At 61.5% G+C, this 14,097-nt stretch overlaps 1 protein-coding gene across 6 annotated transcripts in view; it reads left to right on the top strand.

The window, feature by feature from the left end:
* Positions 1 to 14,097, top strand: part of GSE1 (Gse1 coiled-coil protein) — a 394,319-nt gene that overhangs the window by 150,599 nt on the left and 229,623 nt on the right. The gene's annotated exons all lie outside the window — the stretch shown is intronic.

Genomic DNA, 14,097 nt, shown 5'->3' with positions numbered 1-14,097 from the left:
TTCCCCGTTGCTGGGCCACTGCAGGGGCAGCTGGTGGAAAACACTGCTTGTCAGTGAGTGGGGGAGTCGGCGTATGGTGCTGCGGTCCTGGGAGTCCATCTCCAGGATGCCCCCAGGTACCCAGGTGCAGTGTGGACTCACAAGGGAAGGGGCTGGCTGACAGGGGCTGATGGGCCGCCAGCCTTCTGGGGGCGTTCAGGTCCTTGGCAGAGGGGGACGGGGTGCCCGGCAGCAAAGGGGACTGCAGGTGGTGGGCAAGGACGCCTGGGACCAGTGTCTCCTTGCACTGCGCCTCAGTTTCCTCATCTGAGGAATGGGTGGGAAGGCCAGTGGGAGTGCCTGGCTCACTGGTCGGTGTGAGAATGGAACTCGGCAGGTGGAACGCAGTCCTGGCGCCCCCTCCCCCGAGAGCCCAGCATCCTGGCTGGTGTCGGTGTTGGAGCTGTTGGTTGAAACTCCTACTCACCCCGCTGGCGCCTCCTCCAGGCAGCCCAAGGCATCCCTGAGGCTGCTGTCCCAGCCCGCCCTCAGCTCTGGGTGATAAGCTGCACAGCCCTGACCCTCAAGGACCTCCCCGCCCTGCTGGGCACACACGAGGCCCTGCCCCCCTGCCTTGGGGCCCCTGGGACAGGGCAGGGGCACAAGACCCACGCTGGCCAGCTGCTGCCCTGTCTGGCAGCAGCCCTGGCGGCGGCCGGGGGGATGGGGACATGCAGCTCACAGCTGGAGACCCGCCAGGCAGCGCCAGCCCGCAGGCAGCCCCTCCCGGGGAGGCCGCTGCTTGGAAACGTGACAGTGACTAATGGTTTATTACACACCTGTCACCTCGCATCGGGCGGTGCGCACGGCCCCCCGGGTCCAGCTGCGCACTCCAGCTGGGCGGCGGGGCGGGCGCGGGGGACACGCGCCTGCAGACACATGGACTCGCTGCGTGGGGACGCGAGGGGGACACGCACAGACCTGGCAGGCGCACCAGGCAAGAGGGTGTGTGTGCAATACACAGAGGCACACGCACACACGGCCCCGCCGCGCCCCTCCCCAGAGCTCCTTGCCCCTCCCTGTCTCCCCGCTGTCTCTCCGGCTGCCTCCGTGGTGGTGGGCTCCATGCCGGCTGGGGCAGGGGCCTTTCTCAGGGGGCTGGGTGGCTATGGGCAGGTTGCGGGGCTGTGCCCCTTGCCTTGGGGGTCCAACTGTCCACTGTCGGTCTCTGAGCCCCAGTTCCCTGCACATGTGGGGACAGCGGCCTCGCCAGGGCAGGAAGCTGTTACACCACTGCTGCCCTGGTGCTGGGCTGGGGGGCTGGAGGCCGTGCGCCCCAGGGACAGGTGTGGCCCAGCTGCCTGCGTCCCTCCCAGACTCGGGGGGTGCTGTGTGGTTGTCAGGCACCGCATCTGGAAGGCCCGCCTCGGGGGTGCTCGCTGGCTGGCTGCTGGAGCACAGCTCTGGGGCTGTCGGGGCAGCAGGGACCCCCAGGGCTGGGCTTCTTCCTGGCAGGCAAGGCACAGACCTTGGGCTGACCAAGCCGGGGGGAGAAGGGCGCTGTCCCAACCTCATGGCGAGGTGGCTGTCCCTGAAGGTGGCGAGGCCCCCCAGGCCCAGCTCCTTCCAATATTCTTAAGCCTTAAGTCAAAGGAAAGTCCATCTCTCATGCGCCACGCGCAGGCGGCATAGAATCCAGCCAGAGGACGCTCGGAATCCATCAGCAACCGCGGGGACGGCATCCCGAGCAGCGGTCTCTGCGCAGGCGGGGAGCAGCGCTGTCTGTGACGGGCGAGGGAGAGGCTGGAGTCCAGACCCAGCGTCCCCCCACAGAGCTTCCACCAGGCTCAGAGCCTTCCAGAGCTGCTGAGCAGGCATGAGGTTGGAGCAGTGAAGCCTTCCTGGCTACTCTTCAAGGTAGAGTCAGGGGCCTGGGAGGAGCCCCCAGGGGCCCCCAGGGCTGCCAGGAAGGCTCCACAGGCTGCCCGCCACGTGGCTCCAGGGCCACCCCCTCTGGGCGCGGGCTCCCCGCGTGGCCTCGGGGATGCCTTGCCACCCAGCTGAGCGCTTGCCCTGTGTTCTGCCCCGTGGGCCCTTGGACGTCCTCTCTGAGCTCTGGAGCGGCATCTAAAGTGGCAGATATCGTCTTCGTTGGTAGACGTGGTTGAAGCCGCAGACCCCACTGATGGGTTTCGGGGGGGTGGTCACCAAAAGCCGGAGCAAGGTGGACGCCCCCATCATGGCTGTGCTCCTGTTGCTGTTCAGTCTCTCAGCTGCTTCCGACTCTGTGTGACCCCACGGACTGCAGCACACTGGGCTTCCCAGTGAACTATCTCCTGGAGTTTGCTCAAACTCACGTCCATAGAGTCAGCGATGCCGTCCAACCATCTTACCCTCTGCTGCCCCCTTGTCCTCCTGCCTTCAATCTTTCCCAGCATCAGAGTCTTTTTCCAGTGAGTCAGCTCTTCGCATAAGGTGGCCAAAGTATTGGAGCTTAAACTTCAGCATCAGTCTTTCTGGTGAATATTCAGGGTTTATTTCCCTTGATTGACTGGTTTGATCTTCTTGCAGTCCAAGGAACTCTGAAGAGTCTTCTCCAGCACCCGAGTTCAAAAACCATCAGTTCTTTGGCGCTCAGCCTTCTTTATGGTCCAGCTCTCATGTCTGTACATGACTACTAGAAAAACCGTAGTTTTGACTGTACATATCTTTGTTGGCAAGGCGATGTCTCTGCTTTTTAAAATGCTGTCTAGGTTTGTCTCCTGGGCTCCTGCCTTTCCTCCAGTCACGTCAGGGTGCTGGGGTCCACCAGCCCCGAGGGGTGGTCTGCAGACTCCTGTCCTAACAGACCCCTGCCACCCTGCTCCCACCCAGAAAGCCTTTGTCTTCATGTGTGCTTGTCCCTGGCTTTGGGGGACCTGGTCCAGTAGAGAGGGGAGGGCAGGAGCAGGTCTGGCCGGTGGAGTAGGAGCGTCTGTGGGAGACACAGTGCATCCTCCGTCTCTGACCCGGCCCGGCCCAGGACCCCTCCGTTCACCTACTCTGGTCCCATAATGGGAGTTTGGAAAAAGTTTGGGGTTGGTGTCTACTGTTGCTGTAGTGGCTTAAAAAAATACATCTTTGTGCTGTGCTTCAGTCGTATTCGACTCTTTGCGACCCCATGGACTGTAGCCTGCCAGGCTCCTCTGTCCCTGGGGATTTTCCAGGCAAGAATACTGGAGTGGATTGCCATGCCCTCCTCCAGGGGAATCTTCCCAACCTAGGGATGGAACCCCGTTCTCCCGCATTGCAGGCGGATTCTTTACCATCTGAGCCACCAGGGAAGCCCTGGGTTTAAATCCAATCAGTATTTGTTGGGTGTGGGCCTCTCTTAAGCATTCGGGTCTGGGCTGGCACATCCTGGATCCGCATCCTGCCTCTGCCCCTTCCAAGCTCCTGGTTCCAGGCACAACTTCTCCACGCCCCGGCTCCCCCTCTAGTGCCATGAGACCCAGGTGACCCATGTCCGTCGCTTAGCGCCACGCCTGACGCTCAGGGATGCGGGAGCTGGCGGGACCCTGCGGGGAGAGCGAGCTGGTGCCCACTGGGGTCCTGGCCCTGCTGCGGCTCCTGTCACTCCTTCATTGGGCAGATGGACTCCCAGCCAGCGGGGTTGGGCCTCCGTGGCCAAGAAGGCAGGGCCTCCGCTTGGGTACTTGGCTCAGGCCCCAAGACGCCCTTGGCAGGCCTCGCCTGGAGCGGGCGCTGGTGCTGAGTGCTCTGGCGAGAGGCGCGGGGCGGATCCTGTTCCTTGCGGCCAAGCGACAGCTGCTTGGAGGGCAGAGGGGCCAGGCTCGGCTGCAGCGCCCCAGCCCCGTGCTGGCTCCCTGGGAGGCGCTCTGTGCCGTGGCCGTGTGTCCCTGCTCCCGCCAACGACTCTCTTCCTTTGTTCATCTCCAGCTGAGCTGGGATCCAAAGTCTGTTTTCTCTCCAACCAGGGGCTGTTTATTTTCTCAGGAACTTACTGTTCCCTGGGGAGCACGGAGCTTGCAAGTCAAGGCAGGAGGCAGAGAAGCCCAGGCAGCCCAGAGGCTCTGGGCTTTTTGGTAACCTTTCCCCAGGAGCCTCTGAGTGTTTAGCGGGGGCTCACGGGTCTGGGCCTCAGGCCTCTCCCTGCTCTGCTTGCTTTCAGCTGGTCCCCCGGCCGGGGTGCGACTCAGTGGGTCCTTGTCCCTGATTCAGATTTCCATGACATGGAAAAGAAAGGAGAACTTGGGCAATTTCATGAAACGATGAACTGAGCGTTACCTTCACCAAAGTTCAAAACGCACAAAGATAAAAGCAACTCTTTAGACCTGGCAAAATTGCTGTCAAGTGGATCTGTTTGCCCTGAAATCTATTTTCCTTCCAAGTAAGTCTGCGATTAAGATTTCAGGGTAGAAAAAAGGAGATCCAGCTGAGCCGTAGAAATGGCCATTCTGAGACCCACGGTGGGGGTGTCCCGGGGGCAGTGTTGGGAACCCCAAGGAGCTAAAAACCAGCACAGACCACCCCTCCAAGGGCTGCTGCACTTGGGCCCCGCCTGTCTGCTGTCCTGGCCGTGGCCTCCACCCGCTCACCACCCTGCGTTTGCCGAAACTGGGTTTAAGCTGATAGGTAAGCCAGCACTCGGGGACCTTGGCTCACCTATGGATGTGGCAGACTGCAAGAGCACTCTGTGTGAGGCGCCCCCTGCGTCCATACCAGCTCTCGCCCACGACCTTCCAGTTCAGAAGCAAAAGCCATTTGAAAAGCAGACATCTCTCCAGCAGACCTTTGCTCGTGTCTCTAGCCGTGGTTACCTGTCCTCACATCCTTCTCCACCTCCAGGCCGCCGTTCCTGTGAGTGCATTTGTTCACAAGTGTTTGCTGAGCGCCTACTCTGTGTCAAAGACCGTGCTAGGTAGCCCGTATGATGCCAGGCGGGAACAGAGTCCATGAAGCAAAGTAGGGCAGAAGGACACAGAGATGAAGCTTGTGACTGTAGGCGGGCTGGTCCCCGAAGGCCCTGCTGAGGAGGTGACACTGGGCAGAGTCCCTGCCGCAGGAAGCCCGAGTGCACAGGCCCCGAGGCTGCCCGCTCCATGAAGACAGGGGCCACATCTTACTGTCCCCTTTATGGCTCCAGCACCTGGCCCACTGCACAGTGGATGCTCAGTTGATGTTTCTTGAGTGAATACAAGTTTCAAGTCAGCTGGTGCTGGGGACCTGATGAGGGGAAGGTAAAGAGGAAGTCAGATTCTTGTAGACATCGAGAACGTGCGTTTACCCAAGCTTCCTGGCCCCAGGGTCAATGTTCCAAGCAGGTCCTCATGCCATTCCAGAACTTTTCTTCCCTCTCCAGGGCTTTGCTCTGAAATACAGAATTCCAGTGACCACAGGCTGTTTGCTTTTCCCTGAGGTCTCCCAGTGCAGTCACGTGGGGGACAAGGATACTTCACGGTCACCTGTGGGAGATTGGTCCTTTCTCCTCCGTGGACTTGGCTGACCCTAGGCAGGGGCTGTGAGCTCTCCAGATCAAACACGCAGTTGTTGTTCGGCCGCTTAGTCGTGTCTGACTCTTTGCAACCCCGTGGGCTGCAGCACGCCAGGCTTCCCTGTCCATCACCATCTTCCAGAGCCTGCTCAAACTCATGTCCATTAAGTTGGTGATGCCATCCAACCATCTCATCCTCTGTCGTCCCCTTCTCCTGCCTTCAATCTTTCCCATACAGAGAAGAGCATTAACTGAGCAACTGTTGAATGTCAGGTGTGCTGTGAGGCTGGAAACAGTTGTCTTCCTAGCTATGTTATTTTCCCATGGCTGCTGTAACAGACATCCATGAACTTGGCAGCTCTATCACCTTATAGTCTGGAGGTCAGAGATCAGAGGTCTCACCCAGGTCTCACTGGGCTAGAATCAAGGTGTCACAGGCCTGGTTCCTTCCGGAGGCTCCGGGGAAGAATGTGTTTCTGCTCCCGGAGGTGCCTGCATTCCTTGGCTTGCGGCCCCACGTCCCTCCAACCTCTTACTTCTGTTGTCACATCTCCCACCCAGCCTCCCTCTCACAGGGACCCTTGTGATTGCACTGGGCCTGCCTGGGTCATCGAGATTGAGCTCACGTCTCAGGGTCGGCAGCCTACTCACATCTCCCAGGTCCCTTTTGTCCTGTAAAATGACGCGTTCTCAGGTGTTGGGGATGAGGACTTGGCTTTCTCTGGGGACCACTCTTTGACCTCCACACCCATCCCTGTTGCTGGTTGACCTGGCCTTGTGCTGCCCATGGAGCATGGGGGCCGTGCCCACAACTGAACAGGCTGGCTGGTGAGGACTGCATGGGACGTAGCGCTGCCTCTGCACCGATTGGCTGGTCTGGCCCCTCTAGCCTGGTGGCTGTGCGACAGGGGGCACCTGATCCAGCAGGAGTGTGCTAGGTCACCCTGGGGCAGGTCCCTCCCTGGAACAGACGCATGATGCTAGGACCTTTCTCCTGGGGATGTAGCATGAAGGGGACCTCACTTACTAACCACTGTGTTTAGGATGCGGACGGGGGTGTTCCCACACCACCCTGCCTGGGAGGGGCTGGATTCTCACCCGTACCAGGAGGTTCTGGGTGCAGCTTGGTGTTTGCCCAGGAGGTGACTGTGAACATGGCCTAAGCCATAGTCCTCGGGGCATCCGCGGCCACAGTCCCCCGGCCTTCTGCCCACAGCGGGCACAGGGAAGGGATTGACCCCAGAGACCTGACAAGGCTCTGCCCCCTCAGCCTCCCACCCCTACCCACCCCCAGCAAGCAGCTTGTGGCATACCCTCTGGGCGTGTCTTGGGTGACCCTCTGGGCCCAGCCAGCCCCCTAAGGCAGCAGAGTCATGGCCTCCCCCCTGACAGATGACTAACCCTTCTTTCTCCAAACACACCAAGATGGGCTCTAACGAGGCCAGCACAGAGCACCTGGAGGGCTCTAGGGAGGAGGCAGCGCTTGAACTGGGCATCTGGACCTTGTAGGTAGGAGACCCTGGGAGCTGAGACCCCGATGACAGTAGGCTCCTCCCCTTCCTTTCCATCCTTCCTTCCTGCCCCCCACGAGTCTCCTGCCAGAGCGTCTCTGTAGGTCCCCAGAGACCATAGCCTGTGCCCATCCTCCCACCTGAACTGGGCCATCCTTGGCCCTTTCTCTCCAGGAATGCCCGGGGCTGGGGGCGGCTCCCGCTGCCTGGAGGACACCGCAGAGCTCCGGGGCCGGGGGCCCAGCGCAGGGCCTGGCATGTGGCAGGTGCTGAATGAGGGTGTGACCGAGCGAGGGCCGCCTCGGTGGGGCTGTGGCCCCCTCGGAGTCTGGGGGCAGCCCCGCTGCCCAGGGCAGAGGTCTCTGTGTGCCAGGAATCCCTCGACCCCTGGGACCTGCTGGAGTTGAACCACGAGGGGCAGGCAGGAAGTGGCTGCCACCCTCCACCCTCCAGAACACGCAGCGGCTGGGGCGTGAGCCGGCGGGGGGAGGCCGGGGGCCGGGGGAGGGCAGCCGCGTGGTTGATCCATGCCTTGCTGGGCAGCCCTGGCTTGCTGCCCTTGACCTCTCCGCTGGCGTCTCAGGACTCTGCTCCGGACGGAGCCGGTCTGCAGACCGCTGCGCAGGCTTCCTCTGCTGCTGCTGCTGCCTTGTCGCCCCGCCCCCTCGGCCCCCCTCCCCCTAGGCCAAAGGGAGCTGCCCCTTGGGGGTCAGGCCGGGGGCCCGCGGGCAGAGAGAGCCCGCTCCCATGGACCCGAAGAGCCCCACGTGGCCGGTGCTGCTGCCGGGTGAGTCCCTGGGACAGCCCCGTCTGGGAAGGGGGTTTCTGGGTCGGTGCCCAGACTCACAGGGCGGAAGGCCGAGATGGGGGAGCCAACACTGAGCTGGGACTCTGAGGGGTGTGGGTCCTGGCTGCAGGGACACTGCGGTGTGTGTGTGTGGAATGCAGCGTGACCCAGGGGAGAGATGGAGAGTCCCCAGGGGCTGGCCCGGTGGCCCCAGTCTGAGCCAGGGCCCGGGGGCAGGAGTTGGGATCGTAACGGGGTACAGCAGAGCTCCGCGGCATGGCAGCCAGCACTGCAGCACTGGTCCTCCTGGCACGTCCCCTCTGCCCCCACCACGGCGGCTTCTCTGCCCAGCGTGCCGTCACGGGGCCCAGGCTGGCGTGGGGCCTGGCACTGGGCGCCTGAGGGTGTGCACAGGTGAGCCTGCTGTCCTCCCAGCCGTTGCAGAGCCGTTGCAGCGCAGAGCCAGGTGGCTCAGAGAGGCACCGACTCCTACTGCCCCTTCCTGCAGAGGGGAAACCGAGGCTCAGAGGAGGGCACGTCCCTGCCGGGGGGCTCCTCTAGGCCTGCTCCAGGCACCCAGCGCCCCCCTCTGGAGGACAAACTGTCCTGCCGCCCAGCACCACAGGTGCCCTGTGACCTGGCACCTGCTTGTCCTGGCAGGACTAGGGCTGTCCCCAGCCTGGCGGAGGGTCTAGAACTCGGTAACTCATCTGCCAAGTCCCTTCCTGCTTCTGGAAGTGAGAGGAAAATATGGCAGGAGGACCGGAAGAGGGGCCAGGCAGACCAAGGAGCGGAGGAGCAGATGGAGGGGGCCAGGGGCAGCCTCTGCGGAGGCACCGGCAGGACCACGGGAGTGCTCGGGGCTCCCCATCCCCCACCAGGGGGAGTGCACAGGCGCCTCCCCTCCCTCCTGCTTCTTGGCTCCTAGGATGGCTGGCAGAGCCCTGGGATGGGAGATGGGAGCGTGGACTTTGGTCCTGACTCCCACTTCCCACCCTGGATTTAGTCTGACCACAGAGTAAACTCACTGACAAGGAGAGCACACCCCCTCTGCCCTTCCGTAGGCCGGGTGACTGTGAGGTAGTGAGCTCCCCGTCCTCGGTGGTGTGCAAGCAGGAACCTCCAACCTACTGGACAGGTCATGGAGGAGCAGAGGTCAGATGGGAGAGTCTTCCTACCACATCTCAGATTCCAGGTCCCACCTCCTCCATGTGCCCCGTCTGTGCAGCAAGGACCTACTTTATACCAAGGCTCTTTGGCACCCTTGGCAGAAGCCAGTTCACCAAACCCTCCACACCCTGCGTGCAGGTGCCCTTCTTCCCCCATGTTCCAGGTGAGCAGGCCGGGGTACAGAGGGCCAGGCAACTAGCCAGTGTTCCCCAAGCCAGTCAGCTGAGTGGCAGACCTGGAATGAAAGTGTGACCAGAGCTTGGGTCCTGGCCTTACACGCGGGATAACGTGTGTCCTCAATTACAGGCAGTCCACCCCCATTTAGGAAAATGCTTCCTGAGCTTTGAGAAGTCCAGAAGGTTCGCTGGGGTCGCGGCCAGGCTTTGACTGGGAAGACCTTGCTGGGAGGCCCCAGGTCCTCTGCCAGGCTGGGGACAGCCCCAGTCCTGCCTGGATGGGCAGATGCCAGGCCACACGTGGTGATGGCTGGCAGGACAGCTTGTCCTCCCAGGGGGCAGGGCGCTGGGTGCCTGGAGCAGGCCCTGGCCCAGCCTGCCTCGTGGGTGCTGGGAGGGCAGCCAGGGGCCACTGGGGGCTTTGATCACATCAGGAGGGCACAGCCTGCCCAGACTACAGCCCCTTCCTCATACCCTTGGCAGCCAGAGGGACCACATTTGCCTTAGGCCCTGCCCCCGACACTGCCAGGTACCCAGAATCTGCACTTCCTGGGATTCCTAGACCAGAACATCCCTAAACAGAGGAGCGGAGCTGTGCCCTGGCCTGTGTGGTGGTGTGGGTTCTTGCAGGGCAGTGTGCCCCTTCCTCCAGGTGCAGTTCTGCTCCGCCTCCTGCCGGAAGACTTCAGTGATTGCTGTGTCCTCAGACCCTCCCTTTTCCCTCAATATTATGTCTTTTTCTCAGCTCCAGAGTGGGAAGGGGACTTGCTTAACTTCACCCAGGTCTGAACCAGGGCATGTGTGAGAACACAGGTGGCACTGTTCCCTCCTATGTGGGGACATTAGCTGAAAACCAGGACTGTCCCAGGCAAGCAGGGACATAGAGTAGCCTAGCTTGTACCACGATTATTGGCCATTTGGGGTACTGACTTCTCTGGTTCTCTTTCTTGTCAAATAAGACAGACAAAAATGGAAAGGGGACAGGAGGGAAGGGAAAGAGTCAAAAGCACAGGCTCTTGTGTTGCTGCTTTTCAGCGGAGCCTCAGCTTTCTCATCTGTGAAGTGGGCATGCTGGTGGCGTCTGCCACACAGGGTTGCCGTGGGGTTACACGAGGCTGCACGCACAGCACGTGTTCAGTCATGCTGTCCTTGTTCCAGCACCATGCCGTGTCAGACAGGGCCTCCGACATCCTGCTTGCTGCCTGGCAGAGGGTCTGTGCACAGTAGGTGCGCAGGAACATTTCTAGAAGGATGGATGGATAGAAAGTGGGGAACGAATGGATGGATGAATGGACAGAGGGTGGAGGATGGAAGGATGGCTGGCTGGATAGTGGATGGACGGATAGTGGAGGGTGGCTGGATACTTGACTGAATGAAGAGTGATTGAATTCCGGGTCTCCTTTCTTCCCAGGCAGCATGGAGACCCCAGCCCACAGGGAGCAGACAGCCCTGGGCAGGAATGACTGCTTTTGTTCCCACGGTCCTCTGTGGTCAACCGTCACCATGGCAGGACCACACACTCTCTGCATCTCCTTCATAAAACACAGGCCCTGGCTGCCCACCCGGCCTCCCTCCTTCCCTTTGATTTTCGTCAGAACAGACGGACAGGTCAAGTGGCCTTCAGATCAGTTGCTCCCTGCGCCCTCTCCCTGGGGGTTGTGTGTGTCTGTCTGTCTGTGTGTCTGAGTGCACGTGTCTATGTCTCTGTGTGTGGGTGTGTGTGGGGTTTTTGACACGCGTGGTTCCATGTGCATGTTCACGTGCACATGTGTGCACACCCAGAAGTCTCAGCGGGCTGAGGGAAGCAGTGTGCAGACAGTGGCTTGGGCAGCCGGCCAGGCCCACTGTTCCTGGAGGCTGCAAGGGGCCTGGACGTGACATGTGTCTGACCCGCTGGTTTGGTGGGGCAGTGGAGGAGAGCGTCCCTGAGGCCGGCTTTTGGGGTGCCATCCCCCTCCTTCGGGGCCACCCACTGCTGCCTCAGCCTCTGTGGGATGGGGACAGATGAGTGACCGAGGGCCAGCCTCCCTGCCCCTGCTCCGGTGACTGTAGCACCTCACCCTCCCCGAGGGGGGCCGGGAGACCATTCCAGACATCCCCCTCTCCCCAGATATGGAGTGACAAGTTGGGCTCTGGACCGGGCTCACCCGGGTTCAGATCCCCAGGTGCAGCTCCGGCCCCTCCCCTGCGTCTCTCCCTCCCCCGGGAAGCAGAGCCCCGGGCGATGGCTGACCACACGGTCTCAGGAGCCAGACCCCGCAGGCCAGTCTGAGCTCGTCTCCCCATCCATGCAGTGGGCACAGCCGAGGACATCCGTCTTCCCTAGCGAGGAGGAGGCCAGGCTATTGAGGCCCGCCCTGGCCCCCAGGGGCTGGCCTGGGGCGAGTGCAGTGCTGGGTGGGCTGGCCTGGCCGCCTCGCGGCTCCCTGATGGCAGGCTTGGGCACAGACAGAGCCTGTGGCCTGGCGGAGTGGGGCGGCGGTTCCGCTCCCCCGCCCGCCTGCCCTCTTGCCCGCCGCCGTGTGGTCCCGGCGGGGGACACGTGAACACAGCCTGGCTCTGTTCTCGGAGCTGTGGGAGGCGGGCTGTCACCGCGGGAGCCAGGAGCTGGAGGTGCGCCCGGGAGTGGGGGAGGGTGGCGGACGTCTGCGCCTCCCTCACCCTCAGCGCCCGGCCCTGCCAAGCCACAGGTGCCCCCGCGGCTTGGGGGGGGAGGACTGCGGCTGGGCGAGGCAGGGAGGGGGTCTTCTAGCGGGAGAGGTGTCCAGGGCGACACAGGTTGGTCTGCACGGCGACCTTCACCAGAACCGCGGGCCCCCGGGGCTTCTGAACTGCTCCCGCCGTTGTTCAGGCTGCACAATCTCAGGGACTCCTATGGGCAGACTTGCTCAGTGCGCTGTGGCCTAGGGCCTCCCTCCCTCTACTCCACCAACCAGGTCTTGATCTTCGGTTCTGGAGCTCTGGTCGTCTTTGATCAGAAGCCTGGCGTGCTGGTTGTGGTGAGGGGCATGTGAATGAACGTGGGTAACAGGGCACCGACCTCTCAGGGGCGGCATGTGGTTTGGGGGGGTTGCAAGAGCCATGTCTGTCCCTCGGAGGTCAGAGTGACGTCTGGTGTCCTGAGTGTCCCATGCATCCCATTCCCCACGGGCGTCCGTGTGACCTCAGCACCCCATGGGTTCCATGGCCCCTGCCCCCGCCTCGCCCTCTCCCTCCTAGCCTGCCTTGCCAACTTATAACGTCTCAACTTGAGGGCTCACTGCAGGCTGCTGGCCAAACAGAACCTGGAAAAAGAGACACCGACTGAAAACAGGCTCACTAGCTGTGTGGCCTCGGGCAAGTCTCCTAACCTCTCTGTGCCTTTGTTTCCTTGTCTCAAAAACAGAGCTCGTAGGCTGGATTGTAGGGCTGTGAATAGATTAAACGAGGTGAAAAGCACTTAGAGACGGGACAGCGTGTAGACAATGCCAGTTGCTTCCTCACTCCATGTGCCCTGGGTAGAAGCTGCCAGCTTTGTTCTCTGCTCTGACACCTGGAGGTCCTGGCAGTTAGGAGTCTGGGGTTCACCTCCCTTGTCCCTCAGGGGTGGCTGGCACCAGGCTTGGCATGGGGCAAGCCCTGGATTCAGAAACAGCTGCAGGGTTGCAGGGGGCAGCCTCCCTCTCTCCCTCTCTGGGAGCTGGGTAGGGGCAGGCGTGAGCCCCCTGTCACCCCAGCCCCTTTGCCCATGCCGGCCCCGCCTCCCCAGCACAAGGAAACCACAGGCTCAGCACTTCCGCTCAGCCTTATCTCAAGGCCTTCTGCAGACAGCCCTGTCCCCCGGAAAGGGGCTTATCAGCCTGATCATCTGCACCCCAGCTGACTTGGGAACACGTGGTCAGGCAACAGGGAGCTCAGAGCGGGGCAGGGGCCGCACCCACGCTGGCCTCACGCGCCCCCGCCTTCCTCCATGGATGCTCTGGGCGTCTTAGGAAGGCCCGTGGCCCCAGACTCCCTTCCCAGGCTCCATGACACTCAGGACCCACCAGCCCCTTCCCCAGCCCGCCGACCCGGTGCCGTCCATGGGGCCACCGTCCACTTGGGCTGGCCTCCCAGGGCTCGTCTGGAGGGTGGGTGTGCATGGGAGGGTTGAAGTTGGGAAGCCCATTTCAGGACAATGAGCCGTGGGGAGCCACCCAGCCTCCTTGATGCCCCGCTCATGGCATCAAGGTTCTCCCCCTTATACATGAGTTTTGGGCACTTCCTGCACAGGGCCTTCCCACACAGTCCACGCCTCCTGGGTGCCCCAGCCCTGCCTTGGTGGCAAAAGGGCTTATTTTCCAAACCCAAAGCTAGGCCCTCAGGCAGGTATTTGGCCTTGGGAAGGCAAAACGTGATTTCCAGAATATTCCTGTGGATTATAAGAACTGCAGGACTGGCCAGGAAATTCTAACATGGATAGTCGCTATCTTCCTGAGTGATAGCAGGAAGTCAGAGGTAGAGACCTTGTCTTCAGGGATCTTAGAGTCCAGCCGGGCACTTCAAAGGTTAAGGGCACACATCGGAGAAGCCAGGGAGGGCTTCATGGAGGAGGAGAGACAGTACCATGACTTGAAGGATTCCAAGATGCAAAGGAGGGTGGCGAGGGTCTTGCTGGAGACAGAGGGAGACTGACTGTTCCCTCAGGAAGGGGTGGTGCTCCAGGGCCTCATCTGTACTGGGGGGAGGTTGAATCCTCCCCCATCTCCTCCCGGAATCCCAGAGTCAGCCCCTTGTTTCTGCAGACGAGGAAACTAAAGCCTGGGTAGCCACTGGTCAGGGTCACAAGCAAGACAGAGGTGGGGGTGAAGTGAGGTGAGGAATCCCTCTCTCTCCTGCCCAGGTGTCCCCACCTCCCAGCACCCCCCACCATGGCTGGGTTTACTCTTGAGTCTCAGACATTTGGTCTGTGCTCTGTGTTGGATGGTGGTGGCTTGAAATCGTGACATAGACCCGTTTAAC

This window comes from Moschus berezovskii, chromosome 22, assembly GCF_049115385.1.
Source record: "Moschus berezovskii isolate FMDL1 chromosome 22, NW_MosBer_1.0, whole genome shotgun sequence".
NCBI lineage: Eukaryota > Metazoa > Chordata > Mammalia > Artiodactyla > Moschidae > Moschus > Moschus berezovskii.
The sequence above is the reverse complement of the archived record's forward strand: the minus strand, read 5'-3'. Positions and strand labels throughout refer to the sequence as shown.